Raw genomic sequence first — 16,862 nt, forward strand, 5'->3', positions numbered from 1 at the left:
ATTGTGGAGTGCAGATGTGCATACATTTATTTTTGTTGTGATGTCTATGTGTTTAGGCTCCCACTATAGTAGATCTAAGAGAATTTTACTGAAGATTTAGTAGTTAAATGTACCTTGGAATGAGACACTTTGAGATTCTATTTGTATAGTTACTGTAAACTACTTAAACTACCAAGTCTCTGCTTCTATTAAAATGAGAATAATAAACGTATGCACCTAGTAGGTTTATTGTAATTGTAAACATGTAAAATGCATGGTATATGTCTCAGTAAATGCTCAGTAAATATGAACTGTTGTAATACACATTATTTTTACTTTCTTCACTTAAATTCTAAGGAAACAATTTTTTGTCATAAAATATTTTTTGAAATATGTTTGAAATGATGGCACGCATTTCACAATTTAGAATATACCTTTTACAATCATTTCCTTATGCTTAAGACTTTTAATTATTTACTGACATGAAAAACACTGCAGTTAATATATCATTACATTGTTTTTTGTATAGATAACAGATTCAAAATACATCACTTACTGGCATTTTATAGAGAAGCAGAAAGAAGCTAACAGTTCTTTAGTGTCTAGTAATGTGTCAGTTTATATGCTGTCTTTTATAGCAAAATTCTCATTTAACTTCTGCAGCCTCTTTGAGGTAAATTTGTTACTCCCATTTTTCAGATGAAAAAGCTCTGCGGGGAGATATGCAGTTCCCCAAGGTCACAGAGAGAATGATGGTAGAGAGGTTATGCCAAGAGTTGTCTGATTTCAATGCTTAAGCTTTTCCATTCTGGCATGCAGTTCATGCCTATCTTTTCAGAGGCTGACAGAATGAATAGTTACCATTGTACTTTTACAAAATGTCACTTGGTGCCACGTAAAAGATAGCACATTTGGCTGGAACTTTTGGCTTACTCACTACAGTGCGTCTTGTGTGCGTATGTTCTTATATGTTTTGGAATTGAGCCTCATTTAAATAAGGTGTTAGCTAAGGGAAATAAAACATTGATATGATTATTTGATGAAAGAAAACTTCAGAGAAAAAATGTTTAGACAATAATACAAAAGTCTTCTTTGTTTACTTGTGTGGAGTTTGCCAAGATTACTTAATCTGACTAGAATTAGAGTTTTTCCCATGAATCTATATAAGAATTAAACAATAATAAAAGCCGAAGAAAATTGATACTCCCTGTAATCATTCTGTGTATATATATCAAGGTCTCAATGGAAAAAGACCTTTGTCCTGATCTGTAAATAGTAATATACAGGAGAGAGCTGTAATCATCATATAAACATGACTATGTGTAAGTGTAGGGAAGATATAAAGTATCTTGGGATTAACCCCCAAAGAATTATTTGGTGAACTGACAGGTCGTCTTTTATTTAAAAAGTCAGCCATTTGGAACATTTATCTTGGCAGCTCTCAAATCTGACTTAACAGTGTATAGTGGCAATCAGTTTTGTCAGGGAAAAAATGGCATAATTAATATAAAGATCAGGGTATGGGTATTGCCTTTCAGTATATTAGGCACTGTTTCTTGGAACAAAGGAACAATTGGAGTTGTCATCTAAGGGTAATCCTGATTTTTCATTTTGTAGGTTTTGTTTCCTTGTAAAAAGAAAAAGAAATCCCTACTAGTACTTCATATCTGAAAGTTTTAACTCTTATCTAGTTCAGATAGCCATCTTCTGTTTTTGAATTCTTGGATTTTTATAATCCTTGTCCTTATACATCTTGCCTTAGAATTGTTTGAGTTTTCTTCAATCATTTTAGCTTAGTTCTTGTAAGGGAGAAGCAGTATAATCCCTAGTCCAGTAATTTAAGATTTTACATTGTCACAGAATGGGACTACCAACTTGGCCTATTTATAGCCTGCCCCCTGACAGGGAAATGAAGGTAGAAAGGGCCCAATAAATTAAATTTGTCATCCCTGTTAAACTAGTCATTTTCTCATGTAAGCTGAGAATTGGATATGGAAGTTCCAGATATATTCAAGATAACCCTGGGTCCAGTGCTTTACTGTCACTGAACTTCAACTCTCACATGGTGATAGTGACCAGTGAGTAGTTAAAGGCCATTTGAAGAATTAAATTTATTGAACAAACCAGTTGATTAACTCAAAGTGCTTTTTTGGTGAGTTTCCAAGTTAGTATTTAATGGCCACAGGTCACGCAATGGAGGAGCTGATTTGCTACTTAAAAGTATTTGCATATGTCAGGGACCTGGTGCCTGGGTTGAGAACTCTGTTTTTTCTGGAGTTGGGTGGGTAGCCTCCCCTCAATGCCTCATACTTCTGGAAACCCCGACAATCACACCCACTTCCCACAATCACTCCCACGTCCCATGGGAACCACCATGTTAACTCACCTCTGCTCTGTTATTCTAAATCCCCCCAGAGATGTATGCCAAGCAACCTAATGTTCATGGAAATACTGATACCCGCAATTGAAAACTTCAGGGTACCCTTGGGAGGTGGGTGGACCCAATACCCACCCATCTAAAACTCCTGCAAGCTCACCCACTCCCCACTACTGCAGCCACGCCAAGGGCTCACCTCCACTGCTTCATCAATATTCTCTGCAGAAACAACAAACTGTAAATAGCTTCAGGTACCTGGTATTCAAGCTGAGAACTGGTGGTTTTTGTACTTGGGATGGGTAGCCTCCCCTCAACCTTTCATACTTTCAGAAGTTCCAGCAGCCAGGCCCACCTTTCAAAGACACTGCCATGTTGATTTGTTGTCCCAGACCATAGATCCTGAAGACACTGGACCATGTAGCTGCTTATGTGGTCATACCACACCTCCTAATTCCTTAACACTGAAACTGCAATAGGGGCACACCAAATTAGATGGGATAGTAATGTAGACGCCAACGCAAACTCAACAAATTAAAACAATAACACAAATGGCTCAACTTACAACAGCTTAATAAATTTTTAAAGACTTAATATCCCTGCGATCAAATATAACAATTTTCACATCATTTTTTTTCTTTTTGCTTTTGGGTCACAGCCGGCGATTCACAGGGGTCACTCCTGGCTCTGCACTCAGGAATTACCTCTGGCGATGTTCAGGGGACCATATGGGATGCTGGGATTCAAACCTGGGTCAGCTGTGTGCAGGGCAAACGCTCTACCCACTGTACTATTGCTCTAGACCCCTCATCATTTTTTCTACTTACTGATTTTAATACTGGAGCTTTGTTATATAATCAAATTTAATTCTAGAATTGTATCAACAATTGTGTTTTATCTACATAAAAATAAAATTTTTAAAAGTATTTGTATATGAGAACATTTGTCAAATATATATAAAAAGTGTACCACTACTGAGACCAGCCTCATTAGACATTACTAGCTCTTAACTGAGCTGCTCCCCAAAAATATACAATGGCATGCCCTTTCTCTGACCTGGAAAGTTTCCCTAATGCCTGGCATAGAATCTCAGTTTTATGCTCATTTCTGTGGAATGTTCTTCTGAAAAGGAGGAATACCCCTGGGTTCAGTAGGTTGTTCTGAATATGATAAACCTCTATTAAAGTAGGTATGTCACTCTGTTGTTCCAAGATAGAAGTTAAAATTGTTAATTGTATACTTGATGCCTATTGTTGACTTTTGGGAATGGGATGGGGGTATCTGAACTAGAGCGATCTTAAGAAGTAGAGCACCTTGCAGACATGTCATGTTCTAGCTCCAGATTTCAATCCCTGGCCCTACAGACCCTGACCCCCCCCCCCCACCTTCTAACCTGTCACCACTGAGACGTGACTCTATTTTCAAAGACTGTCCAAGAAAGTTAGTAGAAATATATAACAAGACTGCATTGTAAACACTGAATATTAAAGCAATCATGTTACTCGAGGGGAGAAGGAAAGAGAACAAGGAAATTAGGATTTTTGACCTTGAGTCATGTCCATGCCAGTTTATTGAACGTGTCATTGGTTTTCCCCAGACCTGGTTATGTTGGTAAGAACTCAGATACTATTTCTGAGTCTGTCTTCAAGAAAGTAAGCTTGAATCCTAGGAGTGTCCTTTATCTCTTTCCCTGGAGTTATGTGTGCAAATCTCTCTGGGTTTTATCACTTATCAGCAGGTGTGATGCCCTTCCTCACGGAGTTTGCTGGCTGGCTTTGGTGGTTCTCAGGGACCTGCTTTTAAGGTGCTTCAGGAATTAATGATTTAAATGTCTGCTGTATTCTCCAGGGATGAGGAATGAGAGTCAAGTGCTGAACACTTTAGATAAGCCTCCTTGACCACTTAGAAGCAGGAAGCACTTGGGTACCCAGACTCCTCATGCACAACACCTGTAATGGTGATACCTTGCTCTACTCATTTTGAGAAATTTCTGTATTTACTTTCTCTCTCTCTTTTTATTGAACCACCATGTGATATAAGCTTTCATGTTTGAGTTTCAATCATACAATGATCAAATACCCATCCCTCCACCAGTGCACATTCTCCACCACCAGTGTCCCCAGTATCCCCCCACATTTTTCCTCCATTTTCTATTTTTGGGAATTATGATTTGCAATACAGATACAGAGAAGTTATCATGTTTGGTCCTTTATCTACTTTTAGCACATATCTCCTATCCCGAAAGATTCCTCCAACCATCAGTGTCCTAGTGATGCCTTCTCTATTCCAGCTGCCTTCTCCCCCAGCTCATGAGACAGGCTTCCAACTATGGCATCAGCTATTCCTTAACATATGTGTACTAGGCACTGTGAGAGGAACAGAGTAATCAAATTGAAAAAAGGTGAAACATTAAATACCTTGGTATAAAGCAAGGTATGCTTGCCATATTGAAAGAATGGGTTAAGTATATGGTAATTTTCTTTCCCTTTCTCTCACTTTTTCTCCCTCCCTCCCTCCCTCCCTTCTTCCCTCCCTTCCTTCCTCATCTGCCTGCCTGCCTGCCTGCCTTTCCTCTTTCTCCCTTCCTCTCCCTCTCCTTCCTTCCTTCCTTCTTTCCTTCCTTCCTTCCTTCCTTCCTTCCTTCCTTCCTTCCTTCCTTCCTTCCTTGCTCTTTCTTTCTTTTTCTTTCTTTCTTTCTTTCTTTCTTTCTTTTCTTTTCTTTTCTTTTCTTTTCTTTTCTTTTCTCTTTTTCTCTCCCTCCCCCCCTCCCCTCCCACTCATCTATCTTTCTTTCTTTCTTTCTTTCTTTCTTTCTTTCTTTCTTTCTTTCTTTCTTTCTTTCTTTCCTTCCTTCCTTCCTTCCTTCCTTCCTTCCTTTTCTCTCCTCTTTCTTTTTTCCTCCCTCCCCCTATCCCCTCCCACTCATACCCACCCTCCCTCCCTCCCTTCCTTCCTTCCTTCCCTCCCTCCTTCCTTCCTTCCTTCCTTCCTTCTATAATAATTTCAATATAAATTGTTCTGCACAAAAATCTATTCCAATATTCATTTATGCAGAATATCCCCTTATAATGAAAATTACTGTTTGTGATTCAAGAAAGCATAATTAAAACACAATTTCAATATAGCAGATGACTTTGGGTAGCCCTGTGGAGTGAGCTGAAATGGGATTTGACCTATATATAAGGCTTTTCATGGTTTTGATATTTTTTTATTTTCACGTCAGCAAACACCTTTGTTTTTAAAGCCAGTTAAATAAGTGTTTCTCCTGTAGTCAGGTACAACAACACATATCCAAGGGCAACCCATCCCAACAATATATTTTATTGAATATATGTACATATATAGTTATTTATTTAACTGAACTACATTCAGATGAATAAGATGGTAATAACAACATAGTTAACATTAAGAAAAGGAAAGGAAGAAATATGTCATTTTTTCTCACACCCTTCAGTGAACTGATCCAATTTCCTTTGTTTGCTTGCATTCTAATGAGTGGTAACTTTATGGGAAGCTTCTCAGTGGTGGGAACTGAGGGTTCTTTCCTTCTCCAGTGGGGCTGCTTTAATGCTTCCTGGAACCTTCAGTATCAACCAGAGGCTTTTCTGCATAGTGACAGATAAAAGTGAATCCAAGAGTCCACACCACACCAGAGGAATCTAATGATTGTAATGGGAAGGGCAGTGTGGTGGAAACCTATTCTTAACTCTTTTTCTGAGCCTTGATTGTTAGAAAATTTCTGCATGTAATCTGTTGAAAAGTCAGTGCTTTCTATAAACAAATGACCCAGAGTACCAATTTAGAACCCCCCAAAATCTTTCCATTGTACTGTGAGTGGAAGAGTGATGATCATTTATGGGGCTTCTACTCTGTGCCAAGCACTTAGAATATCTCACCTTTAACAGGCTTTAAGGATACTTTAAGGCATTGCTTATTTTCATGTTATGTGTGACTTGAATGCTGATAAGGATAGTAAGGGTAGAAAACGTTTTGAATCCAAGTTTATCTGACTCCATCATCTTTTCACTTTTTATACCAAGTGATTTTTCATAATATATCATGGGATTAACAAAACACATTATAGGAAATTCAGAAGGTAAAAAAAATTATGAAGAAAAAGAAGGAAATCATAATTCTTCACTCAGGAACGACTACTGCTAAAATGTTAATTTTTTTTCCTCTTCAGGCTTCAGAAAGTTATTTATATATTGTTCTTGTCATCTTTGAAGCTTATGCAGGCACACCAACAATGTTGCCATTATCTCTTTGGAATCCCTTTCAGATTCAATTTAGAAATTAAATCTTTAGACACCTGTATATGTACAGGGTACCTTGGTAGAGATAAAACATAGAGAGTTTATCTGTTACCAGTATATGTATAAAAATAATTTTATATGTTCTATAATTTTGTGTCTTCTAAAATTGTATGTTGCATTTAGTCATCCTTTAAAGAAACCATTATTTCTCTTTCTAAGAATCATAAGTATCTTCTGTTTATTTTTGTTGTTGCAAGAGATGAAATTTACCAAAATGGTACTTCCTCTTATGTCAAAGATTAATGGAAATTTGGGGGTATGTTTTAAAAGTCTGTATTAAAAATTAAATCTATAAATGTTTAATATTTCATTTGACAATGCATATTATTTATTGCATTGCCAACACAACATTTTCCTTTTGTGGTTTACAAAGAAAATAAGAAAATTATTTTGTCAAAAGTTTGAAAAACATATTTTAAAATCAATGACTTTTTAATGGAAGTGTATAGTCACTGAATTATTCCCCTCCAAGGAGTTTTAGTGAATGCAAATATATCTGTGTGATGAACTGGTCTTTAAAGAAAATCTGTAGTGTCTATGTCAAAGTAAATGTTTCTTGGAGAAGCCTGTAGGAACACACACACACACACACACACACACACACACACACACACACAGAAGAAAAGACTCATCAAAATGGCCATTTCATGGACGTTATTGAAGTCAAGAAATTCAAATAAGTAGTTGAATCCTTTTCTCTGGTTTATTGCATAACCAGTAAAATTGTTTCTTTTAGAATCAAAACTAGCCCTCAATCTAAACTTGTGCACAGGGTGTCTGATTTACACCTTTTATTTTTCAGGATAGTCTTATCTGTCCGATCAGCTTAGCTGGTTCTCAAATCCCAAACTGCTGAGTTTTGGGACACTGGAACCCTGGGTCTTGCTCCAGAACTAAATTCTTTGATATCACACCTGAGCTCTGTTGGAACCGGCAGACTAGGCCCATTCATCTCAGCCTTGAACTCTACTCTGGTTTTCCTGTTGCTATGCTTTGCTAAATTAACACTTCCTCATGTTTGCAGAGCTAATTGTAAAGTGACTAGCACTCCTAAAAAAGTATAGGGCTAGTCTTGTGTGGCTATCCTGGGCACTGTTTAAAGTGTCTTGCATTGTGGTCAGTCAACATGTCAGGTAAATGAAGAGTTCTGATTTTTTTGTCTTACAATGGACTGCTGTGGGGAAGGATGATTTAATTAGAAGACAGAGTAGAATTGTAGATTATAGGGTTTAAGAACCTTTAGGTCCACAGTCTCCCATACAGATGAAATCCACCTGCAGGCCTGGAGGTTACCCCAAGAGACAAGGTTCTGACCTGTTCTCTCTTGTCCATCTTGTTGTCATTCCCCAGTTGTTTCAGGCAGGTTGATCTAGGCCAGAGGATTTCAATCCCCAGAGCATTGAATACATAGGGATTCTTTTTTTTTTTTTGAACAATAAGAATCAAATGTTTAATACGAAGCATTGGTATGTTCTTTCTCTTTTTTTTTCTCCTCTTTTTTTTTTCATTAGTGAAACACCATGAGGTACTGTTATAGGCTTACAAATTTTGTGCTTGGGTTTCAGTTATTCAATGATCAAGTGCCCATCCCTCCACCAGTGCCCGTCATCCATCACCACGGGTCCCAGCATCCCACCCCCACCCCCCATCCCCCCCGTCCCATCCTGCCTCTGTGGCAGGGTATTCCCCCTTGTTCTCTCTCTCTTCTTTTGGGTATTGTACTTTGCAAGAGAGGCATTGAGTGGCAATCATGTTTGGTCTATAGACTACTTTTAACATGCTTCTCCCACCCTGGGAGGGTCCTCACAACACCCTTCATTTGGTGCTCTCTTCTCTATCTGAGCTTTCTTTTCACCTAGAACATGTGGCTGGCCTTCCATTCATGGAGCAGAATTCCTGGTACTAATCTCAGCCATTCCTGGGTGTTAGTCTCCCTTTTTGTTGCTTTATGTTCCCCAGATGAATGCAGTCTTTCTGTGTCTATCCCGCTCTTTCTGACTCATTTCGCTTAACATGATACTTTCCATGTAGTACCACTTGTATGTAAATTTCATAACTTCATCTTTTCTAACAGCTACATAGTACTCCATTGTGTAAATGTACCAAAGTTTCTTTAACCAGTCATCTGTTCTTGGGCACTCAGGTTTTTTCCAGATTCTGGCTATTGTAAAGAGTGCTGCAATGAACAAACAATTGCAGATGTCACTTCGACTATACCTTTTTGCCTCTCTGGGATATATTCCCAGGAGTGCTATAGCTGGGTCAAATGGCAGATCAAATTCTAATTTTTTGAGAGTCGTCCATAAGGAACACTTAAAGCCATGGTTGCTATTGAGTGTGTGATTGTTTGACATAAGGCCTGGCACCCATCTTAATGCCTAAATGGATCTTGTCAGATGGCAAGTTCCTTGGGGTTCTGTGAATATCACAGTCTCTCAGAGAAGAGGATATAACTGCAAGAGTAATAGTGACCATTTATTTAGTTAACTATTATTGTGATCTAGAATTCAGTCTCAAGGGGCTGATGGTCTAAAAGTTCAGCAATACCTTCCTACCCTATATATTTTTATGAGACAGGTGATAAGATTTTTAATACCTCATTTTCTATATATACAGACTAAAAGTAATAGTCTCTAGCCCAGAGGATCAAGTTAGCCCATTTTGAAACCCTAGAACAATGATACATATTTTTTGAATAAACAATACATTCTGCTGTTATTATTGATTCATTTTATATTTTCCAGTATTCTCATTCTATGATGAAAATATTTTAACACATTTTGTTCGACACATTTTATTTTGACAAACTGAGGTATCTCGCATTTATTTCACCTCCACGGCTATTAAGACACAGGCAAGGCCTAATTCTATGTCTTCCTGACATAGAATTATGTGCTTGAAGGTAGGTGTGATGGAAATGGTGGGGTGGCTGCTAAATGTGAGTTGACCTCCTAATTTTTTTTTTCCTAGAACACTCCAGAACCCAGGCTGTTTTCAGGGATATCTTCCTGCATTCCCAGGTAAGCAGAGATGGTTTCTTTCTTCCCCTGTTACCGTCCTGCCCACATGACAAACTGTCCCAGTGCCTGCAGTTCTCTCAGTGAGGTCTCTTCAAGGCCTTTCTTGGCCTCTCAGCATTCCAACAGCAGAGTTTTTGTTTGTAGGCAAGAAGACTTAAGTCACTGGTGATGGGGTAAGGGGGATACAGGGGGTCCTGGACCTGATATGAGCAAGTCTTAACCCATACATCCTGCTTCACTTATATCAACAGTTCTATGAGTGTCTTTGGAGTTGCTTGATGCATGTGGATTGCTTCAAGATACTACCTTACTATTTCTTGATCACAAGCTGTGCTTATGATATTTAAAAGAATTGTGATTAAGAGTGGTGGACTCTGGAGCCACCCTGCCTGACTTGCTTTCTTCACAGTGGGCTTTCTTAAAGTGATCTGTGCTGTCACTCTCCTCCCATTGTTCATCGATTTGCTCGAGCAGGCCCAGTAATGTCTCCATTGTGACAGTTGTTACTATGTTTGGTATATCGAATATGTCACAGGGAGCTTGCCAGGCTTTGCCGTGCTGGCGAGATACTCTCAGTAGCTTGCCAGGCTCTCTGAGGGGGCGGAGGAATTGAACTCGGGTCGGCCATTTTGGCTGCATGCAAGGCAAACGCCCTACCGCTGTGCTATCGCTCCAGTCTGATCTATGCTATTGTTGCATTTTATATTTTAATATGTTTAATACGTTGCATTTTATATTTTTGTTTTGGGGCCACATCCAGCAGTGATCAGGGACTATTCCTGGCTCTGTGTTCAGGAGTCACGCTTGGGGGTACTTGGGGGCCCATATGGGAGATAGAACCTCGGTTGTTTGCATACAAGGCAAACACCCTACCAGATGCACTATCATTCTGGCCCCCATTGTTACCATTTTAGAAGCATCTGCTCCAGTGAGTCCAGAAGTCTGACTTGGGATGTTCAGTGCTGCTTGGTGCTAGTGCTAGAGCAGAGGAAACAGGTCTTCGAACCAGATAGTCTGGATTTTGCATTCTGCTTTTGCTGCCTATGAATTGTGCAATATTTGCATGTCACCTACTTCTCTGAAACTGCTCCTCTCTAAGATGGGAAAATTGTATTTATCTTACAGAGTTGTAATATTTCCTGCTTACAAGTGTAAAGTGAACCATGTTAAGATTAACATTCCTGAATGGGTAACTTTATGTTTTCCATTAGGGTATATAAATGGTTACATAAAAAGTGTTTGCTGGAAAAGATGTGCACATCCTCTTTTATGTCTATATTTTATTAAAAATTAACAACTTCAACTTTAAGTCAATTTCTTTACAAAAAAGTTTGATTTCTAGGACAGAGGCCAAAGGTTATTTTAGTGTTAACTTGGACAAGTTAGATATATAGGGAATACAGTCAATTTGCATTCATCGTGTTGGTAACTTGTAGTGTTTATTTATAAATTGCATGTCTGGGATTGTGTGATAAATATAGAAAAGACTTTTTTTTAAGTGTTTGTTGGCTAGAAAGCATGTGTTTGAAGTCCGTCCTACTCACCATGAAATATTTTACTTTTCCCTTCAGCAGTCTTGCTTATTTAAGTTAATTTCCTGGTGATTCAATGTTAAAAAACATCTCTTTTCCAGGCTCTGTCTAATGATCTTAAATTCCAAATGGAGATGGTCCAAAGAGATGATCTTTTTATACCTGAATATTTTTATGCACTTTTTTTTTGCTTTTGGGGTCACACCTAGCAATGCTCAGGGGTTACTCCTGGCTCTGCACTCAGGAATTACTTATGGCGGTGCTCAGGGGACCATATGGGATGCTGGTAATTGAACCCGGGTCAGCCGTGTGCAAGACAAACACCCTACCCGCTGTGCTGTTGCTCCAGCCCCTTTCATTTTAAGCTTGAGTATTTTTTTTTATAAATCTGAAATTTCAGTCAGTAGTGAGTACTGCAAATATTTAAAAGATTTGTTAAAAGAGCCATTAACATTGATGGGAGTTGGTTTTCTATGAGTGAAGCAGAATATTTTCTTCCTCATATCTGAAATCTGAATTATCAAGAGAATGCTTTTTTGTAGTTGTTCAAAGTAAATTATTATGGAAATTTCAGATTGATTCTCTCTCTCTCTCCCTCTCCGTCTCACATGCACACATACATACACAAGCAGTCACTCTTGCTTTCTCAGTCTTCTGTGTACTGCTTATCAATTTTTCTTTTGGTTAGAAATTGTAAAGTTACTATGTAGATCTGGCAGCCATCTCCCCATCAGGCAAGCAAAAGCACAATCAATTCCTTGTTTTCTTGGAACATACCAAATAATCAGAAACTCTGATTATTCTGCTGGAAGGCAACAAACAGCTTGATGGGAAGATGTACCAATTGAAAACAATTTTGATCATACTTTTGTGAGGAGAATGAGATGCCTCCAGCTGTCTGCCACTAATCATATTAGAGGTAGAAAGCAAGAATGTTTTGGCATGCAAAATATTACTCTAATCACATATTGGAACACTACTTATATTGGCTGTTTATCCCAAGTGGACATAGGAGGTCCATTCAGTAATTCATCTTGCCAGTTGATAGTAGATGCAAGCATATGTCCCACGAACAGACATAAGGAATTTTCTAATTACAATTCAAAGGCTCTGCTTTTATCTTTTTATGCTCCTCCTGCAGGCATCACTGATTAAGGTGATTTCCCCCTCAGCATAATCCTAATGCCAATAACTACAAAAGAGTAGAGAGATGGCAGATGAAACCCACAATAACTGAAGAGGTGTCCGAATTCAATTAGGAAGAGACCTCTTTCATGTGAACACATAAGTCATATAAATCAATTTTAATTGTGAGCTTTGGTATACTTATCTGGTCATGTTTATTTTGGATGCAAGTGCCAAAGCTGGATTTATACCAGAACTCCAGATTTTAGGGCCCTAATGACTAGTTTGGGTATCCACAGAATCCCTTAATTCATTTCTTAATTAGTTCTCCCAGAATTATGAGAGAGTTGCTTAGTTACAATCATTTTCACAAGATTTTCATAAGTTAAAACTAATCTATATAGTTTTTTTGTCCTCTGTGACTCACACATTTGGCCTGACCTTAAAGAACTGTTCTTGTCATTATCAAAATAATTACAGTGCAGACCACACAAAGCAAAAAAACTAACTTGTTGCCTGGAGGTATGGTAAAGCTTAAACTGAGGCATTGGGAAGTATAGTTTGGATTCGCCAATACTTGTAGTCCTACAGGATCTTAGTCAACTAACTTCTCTGTAATTTGTTTTCTTTTGTAAAATGTAAATAGTACTAGTAATAGTACTACCTCACAGGGTTGAATCTGGTGCAGTATTGCAATATTAAATGTTAGCTATGATGTGCTCTATCAATAAGACAACAGGACACTTTTGAATGAATTTCACTGATTCTGCAGTATTCTCAACTAAGTTATTTTCCATTTTTGTATTCCATGTAGAGAATAGTTAGGATGGTAATAAAATAATGGAAATTCTAATGTAAGAATTAATCATTTTTATTTGTATTTGTAGACCCAAATTTGACTGCAGGATTAACATCTCTGGTTTTCCATGGTTGATCAGTATGAAATTTAAATTGAAATCTTTAGCAGAAAAATTTCTTTAAAATTTGAATGAATATTTTGTTCTCTCTGTAGATATTATACTGGCCATCATTAAATTCACTGGAATTTTGCAAACTATTTATAACAAAATTAAGTGGATTTAATTTCATAGTAAAATTTAATAAAGAAGTTAAAATCTAGAGAAGACATATCTAATGCTTTAATGAGATTTCTCATTGCTGTATGTAATATAAAATATTCAAGAGATGCACTAGAATTACCTTCCTCGGTTCTCACACTTGCTGGCAGTCCAGCCACAGTACCTTCTCTTAGCCTCGTTGCATTTTTTTCTTAAGGATAGCAACCATTCTCACACCTTGTAGAGATCCCATCTGAAATCATGTGTAAAATATGCTTTTCTACATACCAAAGAAATTATAGTATTCATACCTCTCTTTTAACAAAAAGCAAGTTTCTCTAAAGTGCTAATGTCTTTAAAAACTTCTTGGATTCCAATTCATTAATTTACACTCTAAGTATTGTTATTTCCTTCCTCCTGCTTGCTTTGGACTCCTTTTGTTGGTCATTTCCAGTTTGTTAAAGTGTGTAGTTAGGTTATTTATTTGGGCCCATTCTTCCTTGAACTTTTCTCTTAATACTGCTTTGCTGTATCCTGCAGCTACTGTAGCTTATGTCCTCATTCCCACTTGTTTCCAGGAATCTTTTGGTTTCCTCTCTGATTTCTTCTTTGACTCACAGGTTCAGTAGTGAGTGGCTTACTTTCCAGGTGTTTGAGTTATTTCTCCTTTTCTGTGGCTTCTATTTTCAGTGCACCATGGTCTGAGAAGATAGTTGATACAATTTCTATCCTCTTGACTTTATAGAGGTATGTTTCATGCCCACAATGTGGTCTACCATGGAGAATGCCCTTTGTGCATTGGAGAAGAGTATGAATTCTGCTTTTTTAGGAATTAAAATTTCTCTATAATATTTCCTAAGACCCTTCTATTTCTTTCTTCAAATTCAATCTTTTCTTGCTGAATTTTACTTTGGTTTATCTACCAAGTGGTAATAGATCAGTGCTGAAGTCTCCAACTATTATTGTATTGGTGTTGATGTTTTCCTTCAAGCCTATTAACAGTTGTTTTAAGTATTTTGCTGGTTCCCTCATGAAGTGCATATATGTTTAGGACTATGAGTTCTTGCTGATGTACATATCCCTTGGTCATTAAGTAATGACCCTCTCTGTCTTTAATCACTTTTCCCCCTAACTTTATTTAAACACCATTGTTTACAAAGTTGTTCATAGTATAGTTGTTTCAGGTATCCATTATTCCAATACCAATCCTATCACCAGTGTGAACATTTTTCACCATCATCCCCTGTTGCCCACCCATCCCCCAATCCTGCCTCCTTAGCAGGTACTTATACAAATATAAATTATTTTATATTGCTTGATACAACAAAATGTTACCGGTCTTTGAGCTGAAAACTCTGGAGCCTCCTTGGGAGTGGGGTTGAACAAAAATTGTCCTAGTTTTACAGATTCTGGAGCTCCTGGAGTATGTGGTCTCATACATGGCCATACAACACCTCCTAATACCACAATACTGATAGCCCAGTGGGAGCACAGCAATTTAGATGGGAAAGTAGCATATAAGCCCACTAAGATCAATAATGAAAGCAATAGCACAGACAGCTCAACTAGCAACAAATAGCCCAGTAAATCCTCATTGACTTTTAGAACACCATTGTGGGTTATAACAATTTCACAAATTTTCTTAGTTATAAATCCTGAAGTTGTTGTTGTCTGATATCAGTATGTCCACCCTGGCCTTTTTGTGGAGATTGTTTGCTTGAAATATTATCTTGCCAACTTTGGTCTTTGAGTCTGTTTGCCCTTACTGTTCAAATATGTTTATTATAGGCATCAGAAGGTTGAGTTCAACTTTCTAATCCATCCTGCAACTCAGTGTCTCTTAATTGGTGAATTTAGGCCATTGACATTGAGCGATATTATTATCATGGAATTTCTTCCATCTTTCTGTAGAAGTTTGGCATGCCCATGAAATTTATCTTGTCTTAAAATAGCTCCTTCAGTTTTTCTTGTAAAGTTGGTTCCAGTTATAAAGTTCCTGAGCTTTATATACTTCATAGACTTCTTTATATCAATAAAGTTGTGTGTCCTCTAAATCTTAACTAGAGTCTGGCTGGGTAAAATATTCCCATGAGGTATTCATTTCATTGATTATTTTTCAAACTATATCCCACCATTGTCTTTGGGTCTGCAGGGTCCATTTGATAAATCTGCTGCCAATCTTAAGGATACTCCTTTGTATGTAATTTCCTTTGTTGATCTTGCTGCTTTCAGTATTCTATTTCTATTTATGGTTTTTGTCATTCTAATGACCTCTTATTATCTAGTTATTACTCTTGGAGAACCCAGCAAGCTACCGAGAGTATCCTGCCCGCATGGCAGAGTTTGGTAGACTCCCCGTGGCATATTTGATATGCCAAAACACAGTAACAATGATGGGTCTCATTCCCCTGATCCTGAAAGAACCTCAAATGTGGCACTTTCTAAAATCCCTGGGCTAGGACGAAGGAGACGTTACTGATGCCTGTTCGAGAAAATCGATGAAGAACAGGATGATAGTGTTGCAGTGATACAGTCATTCTAATTAAGATATGTTTTGGAGTCTTTTAATTTGAGTCTTTTAGCTTGTACCCTTTGAGCCTCTTGCATCTGGTTGCATGTATTCTTTAATTCTGGAAATTTGTTATTGATGATTTCTTTGACGAATGCTTCTTCATCGAAATTGTTCTCTTTGGTCTCTGAACTCCTGTGATTCTTATATTGTTTTGATTGAATTCATCCCAGAGTTCTCTTGTTTGTTGTTCATTTATTTTGAGTTATTTTTCCATCTTCTGCTATTTTTCATTGATTTTTTCTTTTCTTTATTTTTTTAAATTTATTTTTTTTAATTAAAAACACTGGGCTGGAGTGATAGCACAGTGGATAGGGCATTTATTTGCCTTGCACACAGCCAATATGGCCAACCTGAGTTTGATTCCTCCGCCCCTCTCGGAGAGCCTTGCAAGCTAACAAGAGTATCTCACCTGCACGGCAAAGCCTGGGAAGCTACCCGTGGCATATTCGATATGCCAAACACAGTAACAAGTCTCACAATGTTACTGGACCCACTAGAGCAAATCGATAAACAACGGAGAACAGTGACAGTGACAGTAATTAAAAACACTGATTTACAAAGTTGCTTGTTATACAGTTGTTTCAAGCACTTAGTGTTCCAACACCACCAGTGTGACCTTCCCTCCACCAGTATATCCAGTTCCCCTCCCAATCCCAAGCTGACCCCTTAGGCACATAACAAATTTACTTTATATTGTTTATTCCAACAAAATTTTAAGAAATGTCAATTTTTTTTTTTTTTTTTTGCTTTTTGGGTCACACCCGGCAATGCTCAGGGGTTACTCCTGGCTCCTGAATGCACTCAGGAATTACTCCTGGTGGTGCTCAGGGGACCATTTGGGATGCTGGGAATCGAACCCGGGTCAAACACCCTATCCGCTGTGTTA

General features: G+C 37.8%; 1 protein-coding gene across 2 annotated transcripts in view; it reads left to right on the forward strand.

Annotated features, from left to right (window-relative positions):
* SPATS2L (spermatogenesis associated serine rich 2 like) overlaps positions 1 to 16,862 on the forward strand; it is a 199,766-nt gene that overhangs the window by 15,424 nt on the left and 167,480 nt on the right. For both annotated transcript variants that reach the window (XM_056111822.1, XM_056111821.1), the window contains exon 2: positions 9,640 to 9,689. The gene's annotated coding sequence lies outside the window, so the exon portion shown is untranslated. The remainder of the gene's footprint in view (positions 1 to 9,639; positions 9,690 to 16,862) is intronic.

This window comes from Sorex fumeus, unplaced genomic scaffold (genome assembly GCF_029834395.1).
Source record: "Sorex fumeus unplaced genomic scaffold, SorFum_2.1 ptg000014l, whole genome shotgun sequence".
Taxonomy (NCBI): domain Eukaryota; kingdom Metazoa; phylum Chordata; class Mammalia; order Eulipotyphla; family Soricidae; genus Sorex; species Sorex fumeus.